We start from the raw sequence: 11,772 nt of genomic DNA on the forward strand, positions 1-11,772 counted from the left end.
GAAGTGGTAGCACGTGGATGGGATGAATGGGGACCAGAACAGTCCATTTCCACTGAAAGAGTAACATTAAAATCCCCCCCCCCACAGAGTATAACCGCTGGGCCAAAGGAAGAGATAAGATGCCAAATGTGAGTAAAGAAACGGGATCGTCTGAGTTAGGGCTGTACACAGCAGCGATCGTCATGGGTTGAGTCAACAAGGAGCCATGCAGAATTACGTATCTACCATCAGGGTCCGTATTTGCCTGAGTAGTTTGCCAGGGGAGACCCCTGCATAGCAAAATGGAGACCCCCCTTGCGTAAGAAGAATAAAACAAGGAATGTGATTCTCCCCAGTAACGCGACCGGAGTCTGGAGGCAGACTCAGGCAAGAGGTGCGTCTCCTGTAGGAAACATATGTCTACCCTGTGTCGCTGCAAGTGAGAGTGAATGAGCCTGGCTTTTCATTGATCATTCAGACCGCGGACGTTCCAGGTCCAAAACATGGTGTCAGTAATGTCATACTATATCTGAATGAAAAGCGGCGCATTGCAAGTAGGACAGACATTGTACAGAACTAAATAGTGTGCAGCCGCGCGGGATCACCCACCGACAAGGGAGCAAGGAAGGCGCCCACAGCAAGAGGCAAGGCAAATCGGATACAGTACAGTGAAGCGATCCGACCACACAGAACCAATAAAAATTAAACGAAAGGTAACATACCAAAACCCTCCCACCCATCTAATCCTCCCATGATAGCAACTCAAAAAACAATCCCAGGTGCTTTTTAAATGTCTCAACCACCACCCCGCAATCCCACCCTAACAGACCAAACAGCAGCATCAAAAGGACCCCAAGCCCCACACCCAATTCCGCCCCCAAATCAGACCCCAGAAGACCCTCCACCCTCACACCCACTCCAACCCCCCAATCAGGCTGAGATACCACCCCTTCCCACCCCAGGAACCCACAACTTGGCAGAGCGGAAACCATATGGAGCAAGGGAATTATCCCGTGAGGGCATGGCAGAGCTCGGCATACACCCCTGCAGTTAAGCAGGGTGGCCAAGCTACCAGAGCATCAGACAACAATCAGTGATTAGTAAACCTAGAAAGTACAACCAGTCAGTCATTGTTGCTAAGGCGATCATCCCCAGCGGGCTGGGAGCTGGATGGAGAGGGACGTGTTGATTTGTCAAGTTTCTTTGTAAAGGCAAGGGTATCTCTGGGATCCGGGAAAATAAGCGTTTTTGCGCCCTGCCGAACTCTCAACTTTGCTGGGTATGCCAATGAGTAGGAGACCTCGTGATTTTGCAAAATCCGCTTTGCATGAAGGAATTCACATCTGGCAGCCTGAAGAGTGAGAGTGTAGTCTGGAAAGAAAGAGAGCGTATTGCCTTGATGCTTTATTTTGCCCATGTCCCGCACCGCATGGAGAATGGCATCACAGTCTCGGAAATTTCGTATTTTTGCGATTATAGGGCGAGGAGGTAGTCCGTGTCCAGGGCGTGGACCAAGGGAGCGGTGTGCACATTCAACAATAAAAACTGAGGAGAGCACATCACTGAAGAGTTCCTTGATCAGTTGCTCCACAAAGTCCTCCATATGGGCTATGTTGGTGGACTCTGGAAAGCCAGTTATGCGGAGGTTACTCCGACCGGAGCGCGCCTCCAAGTCCTCGTTTTTCTCCTGGATAAGAGCAAGAATTTTGTCCATCTGTAGCAGCTTCTGATGATCCTGCGTGGCTGCATACTCAACGTCCGAGACTCTGGATTCGACATGGAGGAGACGATTGTCGTGGGAGTCAACACAGGCCTTCACAGAGTCCAGCCGGGCAGAAAGCTGGTCCCGTTGAGTCGCTATTCCTGTGACTGTCTATTTGACATCCAACATGATAGCTTTTAGGTCATCATCGCGGGAGGGGGGCGAGTCCATAGTTGCTGCGGGGTCACCACCGTCCAAGCCAGCGCCGTCCTGGCGGGTCGACCTGCGATTTTCGAATGCAATTTTGGGCTGTTTGGGGTCGACCTCCCCCATGGTGGAGGAGTCTCACGGCAGGCGCCACCAAGAGATGAGGGAGCAACAGAGCACCCAAGACAAGCAGAGTTGGCGCCAGGAGGACCCCTAACCCAACTCCGAGCACACCCAGTGACTGGAACAGAGGGCACCTGGACAGAGGAGAACGGCATGCAGGGTGGACCTCAGGGTGGCAGCCCAGCCGGGAAGGGCTCCACCGTCGCGACTCTTCAGTGAACAAAAGCCTTGGATAAAGACAAATGGGCAGGCAGAGAGCAGATTGAAGATTTAAAGGATCCATAGGTCCGCAAGAAGGAAGCACAGTCACCCAGCTCGAAAGGGGCCCAGAGATCAATACGTGCGCCACACTGCGCCCAGGCCCTACAGATGAAGTCTCCGCCGAGATGGGCACAAAAGGAAAGAAGCCAACCCAATGCCAGGAGTTCAAATGCGGCACCTTAGCAGGGGTGTGATGGACTAGTCTCAAGAGGCTCCAGAAAGCAGCTCTGTAGCGGTACTGTGGCGATACAAGACCCAGGTAAAAGGCAGGCCCCCAGGAGCAGCTTAGGCGTGGGGCCTAGCACGGCCAACGGCGGGAGCAGCACCAATCGCCCGGGGCAGAGGCCTAGGGGAGCGGGCACACCCCGCCTCCAATATCAGCAGCAGCAGATGTGGCGGAGTGGGCAGGCCCAGCCACAGGATGCACCCGGCCGGCACAGATCCAGCGTGCAGTGTCAGGGCACAGGTTGGGCGTGGGGAGACAGAATATGCCTCTGTGAGGCTAGGCCCGTGATGTCGTGTGTGGTGGGGGCGACGGCATCACAATCCGCCGAGAGAGGCCACGGAGGTGAGAGCGGGACCAGAGATCCCCGCACAGCACCGCAGCAGTGGGGCGAGAAGCGCACACAACCCGGGGCAAACGCGACGGGGAGGCGCGGGGGGCACACCACTCGCGTTACCAGGCCCGGGCACTGAGAGCGAGCAGGGGTGGCACCAAGCAGGAGCGAGGGTGGAATATGGTGCCGGAGCACCCTAGGCCCAGGCAAGGCAGTTCCGCAAGTGCACCCCCAGCCCCGCCACAGAGAGCCCCCGGTCACGGCAACACTCACCGGATGGCAGCGAAAACCCACCATCGACCCTCCGGCTGCACCGAGCCTCAAGCAGCCCCGCTGACAGCAGAAGGGAAGTGGTCGGGCCCCCGCAGGCCCATGAGGTGTAATCCCAGCACCTCAGATGGGCGGCAGCTCCCAGTCCGTGAAGGATCTCGGGAGGTGAAAACAGCTCCAAGCGATGCCGCAGGTGAGGAGAGGATCTAACAGGGTGCACCAGTTGCAACTATTGAGAAGGCCGTTGTCTGCAGGATTTTAACGGATCTTGGGCTTTGCAGGCTGAGCCCACTTAGAGTGCGGCCATCTTGCAGCCGGCCAAGCCACGCCCCCATTGGTGTCTTTCCTGATATTTATATATGTTTCCCTCATTTTCATTGCTTGATTTTGCTCGTGAGAAAGTGTCACTCATGGTCGTTGAATGTCACTCATAATTACACTGAAATTATGATAATGTCACACATACGCAATCTGAAACCTTGGCGGCTATGCTTGACCCAGGGCACAGGCAGCAGGCCCCAAATGCTCTACCCTTCTGCTCATCTCTGCTCTACCCTGACATTTACGGCCAGAGCTGTCGGCATTGGAACTGAGTAACCAAGTTCAAGTCTCAACACCTGCTTCTAGGCGAATCACTTAACCTACCCATGTCAAAAGAAACGTGACCATGTTTAATGTAAATATTGCTGATATAAAGCACTCCAGTATCTTAGGGGTTGAGTTTGCGTTACATAAAAATTGCAGAAAATTGTACAGAGAGGTCAAAACAAAGCCTTAACATAATAAGGGGACAAAAGTATACCCATTTAGTGACTGATTTTCACAAAGTGAAACCAGAAAGCCTGGATAAATCATGGCTTCCCTGCTTACATTTTGCGATCTTAGGCATAGCACTTTCAAATATATGATTTCAGAATACCAGCTGCACAAAAGCCTACTGTGATTGATTTAATAGACCATAATGCTACTTGATAGTGATCTAGGACACAGACAGGGTTCAAATAAAAACAACCCTGCCTCTTATTTTACTAATGGTACTGTCACCAGTTTAAGGGCGGAGAGAAATGGTTCTAAATCTATGTTGAAGGAACAGGGCGGCAGATTTACAATAACTGGCGCATCCCTGCATATCAACAGGGATGCGCCAAGTAATGTGCGCCACTGCTCCGCCGCCATGGATGCACCGCATTTACAATGCGGCGCACCATGGGGAAAAAAACGGCACAGATGCATGACGCATATGTGTCATAAAAGCTGCGCATTGCTGGAGTTGAGTCGCAGCTCCAGCAATGCTCTGGGGGTCGCTATCTTTACAATGCTGCGTCAAGCCTTACGCCTGCTTCAAGCAGGCGCAGGGTTTTGACGCAGCATGGGCTCAAAAGTGACTGAGTGAAATCTTTTAGATTTCACTCAGCCACTTTTGGAAGGCGTTCTTGCGCCAGAACGCCCCCCCCCTGCGCAGGAACCCCTACTTCTGGCGCAGGGCTTTACTACGTGACGCATCTCCCTGGTGCGTCACATTGTAAATACCCCGCAGCATGACGCATCTTTTGCGCCGGCGCTGCGTCACAAAAGTGACGCAACGGCGACGTAAAAGAGGCGCAAGGGGCTTGTAAATCTGCCCCTATCACTTTTAAGAAGTGCCTCTCAGTGCAGCGCTGTCATGTGACCTATTAATGTCAAAGCATACAAATGTTAATTCAAATATTTTCAAGGTCCACCTCATGCACAGGCTCTTCTTCCCATATATTATCTTTAAGGCTTTGAGTATGTTTTTTATTAAAAAGCCAAAATGTTTTTTTCTCCATTTTTCTGTCATGCATTCTCTCTGTTCTTTTCCAATCTTGAAATTATTCCTTGTTCCCTGTTTAATGTTTGCATTATTTCCGTGATTTCCCATTACTGTGAAACTGTCATCTCCCTTTTAATTATGTTTAACTCATATTGATTTCATTCCATTTCCTTAAAGTAATGTTTTCGTTTGGTTTTGCATTCGAGCTATCCTGTTATTTTTCTCCTTTGTTTTACAAGTAGTTAATATCTCGAGGGTGTCCTTTCAAATAGTCAGACAGAGGTCACGGCAGAGTAAAGAAATGAAAGTGTTATGTTTATATTGACACCCTTTTCGAGTGCCCCACTAAGCCTGAAAGCTGATAAATATGCATATTACTGACAGCTGCTCGGCTCGGTGCGCTGCTGCTTCTGCCTGCTAGAGCCGAGGCTGCCTTCTCCTGAGGCGGGCGGGGCTGCTTGGGGGCTCGTCCAAAGTGTCCAATAGACAGGACCTACGGAGTCTGCCGAAGCAAGGGGATACACGATCCCGAGGGGATACCACATATTACACAACACCGGGACTGAAAATGCTGCCAAGGAGGCTACAGCTCACTTCTACCTCCGGTGTGCCCAACTTTCAACACCCGCACTGCCTCAGTCTCTATACTGTAACCATGCTGTGCTGTCTGTCCCATAAGACATACGTTTTACTTCTTTACCTACACCGACAGATGAGTGCGAAAACAAAATGTACACCAAAGGAAAATGCTTTTTTTTTACCTATTAATCAGTGCGGTCTGACTGGGTTTGTTGCAGGTCAGGAGGCTGCTTGAGCACAGCAGGTCATGTCACTGCTATTGATGCCTGTAATTAGTTTGGTTCAGTTATGATAACGGCATAGGCATCCACTTCTTAACTTGCTGTGACCCTGCCTGCTACAGCAAAAGCACTCCCAACCGTAATGCTGCACTGCCTGTGAGACGTGAGTATGGCTGTTGCACCTACTGAGCTCAAGCACACTCAAGAATTAGCATGCTTGGAGGCAGCGCACAGAAACTGCAGGTGACTCCATAGCGCACAAAAGTTGCGGTGGACCACAGCCACATCAAGCATGTTGAGGATAGTAGCAATGCTGGGCTGCAGGCCCCCACTACAATTCTCCAATGGGAGGCTTAGGCCCAGGCAGTGGCAGGGTGCAGCAGACTCGAGGAATAGAATGCAAGCCATTCATTAGTGATGACTTCTTGGATTCATGACAGGCGTGACGACATCATCTCTAAAGTGATGATACACAATCATGCCTGCCTGAACAGATGTATGCCTCCCTATGAAAACATACCAGCCCGTCACCATGCAAGGTATGTGGTTCTTTTTATTTTAAATTGGGCAATTAATATTGAGTCCACCACCTGCAGGATCAGAATTCGTAGCCCCGGCCCTGTGAAAGAAGTGCCGGTGCTGAGCACCTGAAAGCACCAGCTCAAATTAAGCACTGATTTCATCTATAAGTAGCAGGAAGTCCGCCCATCTGGGCTCTTGTCAAAAATGTTAGGGTGCCATCCTTGGCAGCATTGACAAGAGGATTTTCACAATTACAGTGAACAGTACCATAGCAGCAAAGCAAACTAAAGGTGTATGGGGAGGGCACTGAAGACTCCGTTAGCGCCAGGATTGGCATTTACTATCTTCTTCAAGGAACCGTTCCACAAGCTAATCTTATTTGCAGCATGAGTTAATTCATCTTTGCTGATGCAGCGTGCAAGTCAAAACAAAGTGAGGAGTGAATAAACATAATTTACAATGGCTTTAATCTCACTACATATAATTTGATTTGCATAATCCTAATCCAAATGGGATCCTAGCCGTATATGGAATAAAAGTAAATGTAATCCGTATCAAATCTCGTATGCCAACAATGATCCTTAATTAAGTCTTAAAAATGTTAATGCATAAGTAATAATCCTATTTTATAAATTATTTAAGTCTTGACATGTTATTTGTGCCTCTCAGCCTCAACAATTCATCAGCTACAGTGCCCACATTTTTGCAGTATCATTAGTCTTCAGATTTGGCTGGCAGGTTACAGCCATATTGATTTTACGTCTCTTTGTCTGGCTCACAAAGTTTTCAATGGGTTAGGACCGTCCTCTCCACAGACCCTCCTTCTGAGCTATACTTCCAACTGTGCACTACTCTCAACCGCTTAATCTCTTTTGAAGGTACAATGCGTAACAAAATCTGTTCAGTGGGTAGGCTTTCTCTGTAGTAAGGTCCCCTCTCTGGAACACTACCTCAGAGCCTTCATCAAGTCAAATGTGACCTTGCATTTGCATTAAAGACACACCTTTTCCTCTGAGCACCCAAGAAAAACTTTAGTGCCATAAGCCATTGAGCATAAAAACACATATACAATTACATAGTCAGTCTCTCAGTCACTAATTTCACCTAAACCTGTTGCCATCCTTAACCCGTTAACATTATTTACAATTAAATTAAATTGTGGAATCAAATGTAAACTTAAGCAGACTCTAATGCTTTTCCTAACCCTAATTCTTAATTTATATCAGTTAAATTAGAAAACTGTGCCATACCCTGAACCTGAAATAGTTTACAGTATGTTAAATACATGTGAGTTAATTAATTTACCCTAACCGTAATACCCAATAAACTGTAATTAAAGTAAATAAATTGCATCAGGAAGTTTAACACTACATCCTATGTAATTAAGGAATAAGGGTAAATATAAGGTAATATAAATTAAATGAATGTTCCTCAAAGCGCAATCAAATACTCTTATACATCCTACCAGCGGCAAGGAGGCGGCAGGATGAAGGTTGCCAAGGAGATGTCGGGAGCCCTAGTGATTCCAATGGAGATCTCCGGTTCGGAAGAAGTACTGCAGGCTCGGTCAAGGATGTTCTCTCAGGGTGCCCACTGGCAAGAGAGGTACTGTACATTATTGAGGGATGCCTGGACACCGTCGGCTAGGCCACCCAAGGCCTGGGGCCATCGGGTGCAGGGTTGTCTTTGGGCGTCTGATTTGCTTACCAATGCGGTCCCCTCAGGTTGAAACTGAAGGCGTTGGGTAGAAGATCGAGGCAGGTCAGGGACCTTCTTGTGGTGTTGGGCCACTCGAACTCAGGCCATGGGCTTCGGGTGCAGAGTGGTGTAGAACTGTCTGAGCTGGCTGGATTTGGGGCTTGTCTTGCGTGAGCACCAGAATTGCTCAACCAGAGTCTTTTTGATGAAAGCAGGGCAGGTTGTCCAGGTTCAAGACGGCTGCTAGACACACGGGGATCCACTGGGTGCAGGTTAAAGTCAGTACAGGCTGGTAGGGCTGGGGCCAAAGCAGTTGGTGTTATCTTCTTCCTCATTCAGCACAGCTCTTCGGTCCTTCTTCTTCTTGAATCTGAGGAGGCAAGGTTCAGGGTCGCTCGTAAATACTAATTAGAGGGTGTTGCAGGGGTTTGCAAGATGGGACCAATGGGTCCCTTTCTTGGGGTGAGTACACTCCTTATTATGCCACCCTACAGTGGGAAGGGGGCATGAGCCTCTCTTGGGTCGGTTGGGTCCCCTCATCTTCAAGATGGAGTGGACTGGGAAGTGTTCTTCACCTTGCCTCCCCCACCTGAGGGGTGGGAATGGCGAAGGTTAACACACCTCTCTTCCTCACTTGGTTTTCCCACCAATTCTCCCACCCAAAGTGGGGGGTCAGAACCAGTAGGAGCAAGTTGCTGGTGGAAGTAAAAGGCAGGGTCAGCCAGCCTTTGCAGCGTTCCGTTTGTGGAACCAGCCCATCTTGGGCGGGAGGCATGACCCCTTGCTCAGGATGTCTCTGGACCCAGAGAGCGGAGGCCCTCTATCCAGGGGTCCAGGAACTCGTCTAGTGGTGACTATATCAACAGTGCAATGCTCCTTAGAGGTAACATCAATGTGGTTGTGTCAATGTAGACTCCCCATTGAGGTAGTAACCTTGATAGCGTGGGGGATTGGACTTTCTAATGGGACTAGATAGGATCACTCACTATTTGGGACTTGAATGATGACATGTTCCAGAGTTGCTTACCTAACTAACTTTAGGAGGAGTTAAAGTGGCTTCTTTGCCGAGAAAATGTTGTAAGGAATTGGGCTAAGACAGCAAAAAGTTTCAAACATAAGCAAGCTCATACTTCAAAGGTATTTTATAAAGAGGAACGAATGAAGCCTTTCAAAACCGTATGGTCTGCTTCAGGGCTTTCCTGAGCCTTTCCAGAGAATCACCAGATTCCTCTATTTTTTAGCTAGTGTGCACACCCGTCAGCGGATGCACTAAGGAACTACCTGTGATCCTGGGACCAGGGAATCCATGAGATTCACAGTATTATCACACTGCCACACGTAGTGTACTCTTTAGGAATTAGAAGTTACAGGAGAGTGAAGTTACAGGAGAGTGACTGAGGGGTGGGGGCGCTGATCCTACTGCTTGATGAATGACAGCTGCCAGACCTCCCGGGGATAAAGTGTGCATGTCTGTTTGGACTGGCGCCTTATTCTGACCAGTCCGACATGCGCACTTGAACTCTCGCCTACCTCTGTAATGTAGAAGCCTGGGGGATTGCTGCCGCAGCCAGTAAGGCTCCAAATGAGCGCAGGTTGCCCCTGACCGAGCCAGTCCTGGTGCTCCTCTCTTGCTGTTTCCTAACAGAAACAGCAAGAGAGGAGTGTGTAGATTGGCTCAGGAGTTGTGGGCGTGGGATAGGGACTGGAGGCAGGTCATAACTTCATGCACGCCTGACGCCGCGTCTGCTGGAGGCAAAGTCACGAGTCGGAGTCATGAATGTTCAATACTCAGAGGGAACAGACGGTGAGTGTTTTTAAGGTGCAGGATATTATAAAGCACATTTTACTGAAGAGCATTGGCGGAAGGGAGGCACATCTTAATGCACTTAAGATATTTGTGATGTCTTGTATTCATGTTTATCAGTGGTGCACACACCACTTCTCAGAGTGCTCTGGGCTGTTGAGTCGATCTTGACATTCACTTTTTAAATGTAATTGTCATTGTCTTTCTGGTTTGAGGTGGAACTCAAACCACTTTTTTTTTTACCCTGAAGATAAGGTGTAGGAAGCTGGCTCTATATATACTATACCAAAGTAAGGTATAGTGTGCAAAGAGTCCAGGAGATTCCCAGAGGTATAGCAGAGGCTAGATTAGATTACCACAAATAGAGCTGTTAGTGGTTGTGTGGTCGAGCAGTTAGGCTTATCAGGTGCGTTAAGCATTTTTTGTATTCACTCAGACAAGAACGGATGGCACACACTCAGAGACTGAATCCAGACCAATTAGGTAAGTATAGAAAAGGTATACATATGTTTTATTTCTAGAACCAAGCACAACTTGGCACAGTTAAGCAGAATATGCTTTCAAATGCAAAACTTTACAAGAAAATTCAACTGTAGGGTGAATTGGAATCGTTACATGTTTGTATTTGCTTGTAAAACAGTTCAGAATACATTAAAATTACTTTAGATTACTTTTGAATTACTTTTCAGCTACATCCGGTAGTTGGGTTGATATGCCTAGATATCACACCATGGGTCCGACGATACAAAGAGAGGTAAGACAATTTTATGTTTTAAACACAGTTACTTTTGCTTCATACAAAAACAGGTCGACACAGAACATTCCAGAGGAAAAACCACAACATTGGGTTCCTATGGAGATAAAGAATGTTAATCTTACAGGTCGTTCACTTACCTGCAAACCGATAACTGTTTGAGTGCCTCCTTGAACCTTGAAGAACCTTGGTTCTAACCCCAAGTTGCACCCAGATGCCCTAGTGCTGCTTGTGGTGCAGAGTACAGGGGCCTAATGTTAACCCCAGGAGCTTTGCTTCCACAACCAAGTGGCCTGCTCGTGAGCAGCCCCTGACCAAAGGCCCCTCAGCCCCAATGGCTAAGCACACACTGCAGGAGCCAACAAACAGCACAAGAGCTGCACCACCAGCGGCAAGGAGGCGGCAGGATGCAGGTTGCCAAAGAGATGTCAGGAACCCTAGTGATTCCAATGGAGAGCTCCAGTTCGGAAGAAATACTGCAGGCTCGGTCAAGGATATTCTCTTAAGGGGCCCACTGGTAAGAGAGGTACTGTACATTATTGAGGGATGCCTGGACACCGTCGGCTGGGCCACCCAAGGCCTGGGGCCGTCGGGTGCAGGGTTGTCTTTGGGTGTCTGATTTTCTTACCAATGCGGTCGGGGGGACCCCTCGGGTTGAAACTGAAGGCGTTGGGTAGAAGATCAAGGCAGGTCAGGGACCTTCTTGTGGTGTAGGGCCACTCGAACTCAGGCCATGGGCTTCGGGTGCAGAGTGGTGTAGAACCGTCTGAGTTGTCTGGATTTGGGGCTTGTCTTGCGTGAGCACCAGAATTGCTCAACCAGAGTCTTTTTGGTGAAAGCAAGGCGGGTTGTCCAGGTTCTAGACGGCTGCTAGACACACGGGGGATCCACTGGGTGCAGGTTAAAGTCAGTAAAGGCTGGTAGGGCTGGGGCCAAAGCAGTTGGTGTCATCTTCTTCCTCGTTCAGCACATCTCTTCGGTCCTTCTTCTCATTGAATCTGAGGAGGCAAGGTTCAGTGTTGCTCGTAAATACTAATTAGAGGGTGTTCCAGTGGTTTGCAAGATGGGACCAATGGGTCCCTTTCTTAGGGTGAGTACACTCCTTATTATGCCACCCTACAGTGGGAAGGGGGCATGAGCCTCTCTTGGGTTGGTTGGGTCCCCTCATCTTCAAGATGGAGTGGACTGGGAAGTGTTCTTCACCTTGTCTCCCCCACCTGAGGGGTGGGAATGGCGAAGGTGAGCACACCTCTCTTCCTCACTTGGTTTTCCCACCAATTCTCCCACCCAAAGTGGGGGGTCA

Source organism: Lissotriton helveticus, chromosome 2_1 (genome assembly GCF_964261635.1).
Source record: "Lissotriton helveticus chromosome 2_1, aLisHel1.1, whole genome shotgun sequence".
NCBI classification, from domain to species: domain Eukaryota; kingdom Metazoa; phylum Chordata; class Amphibia; order Caudata; family Salamandridae; genus Lissotriton; species Lissotriton helveticus.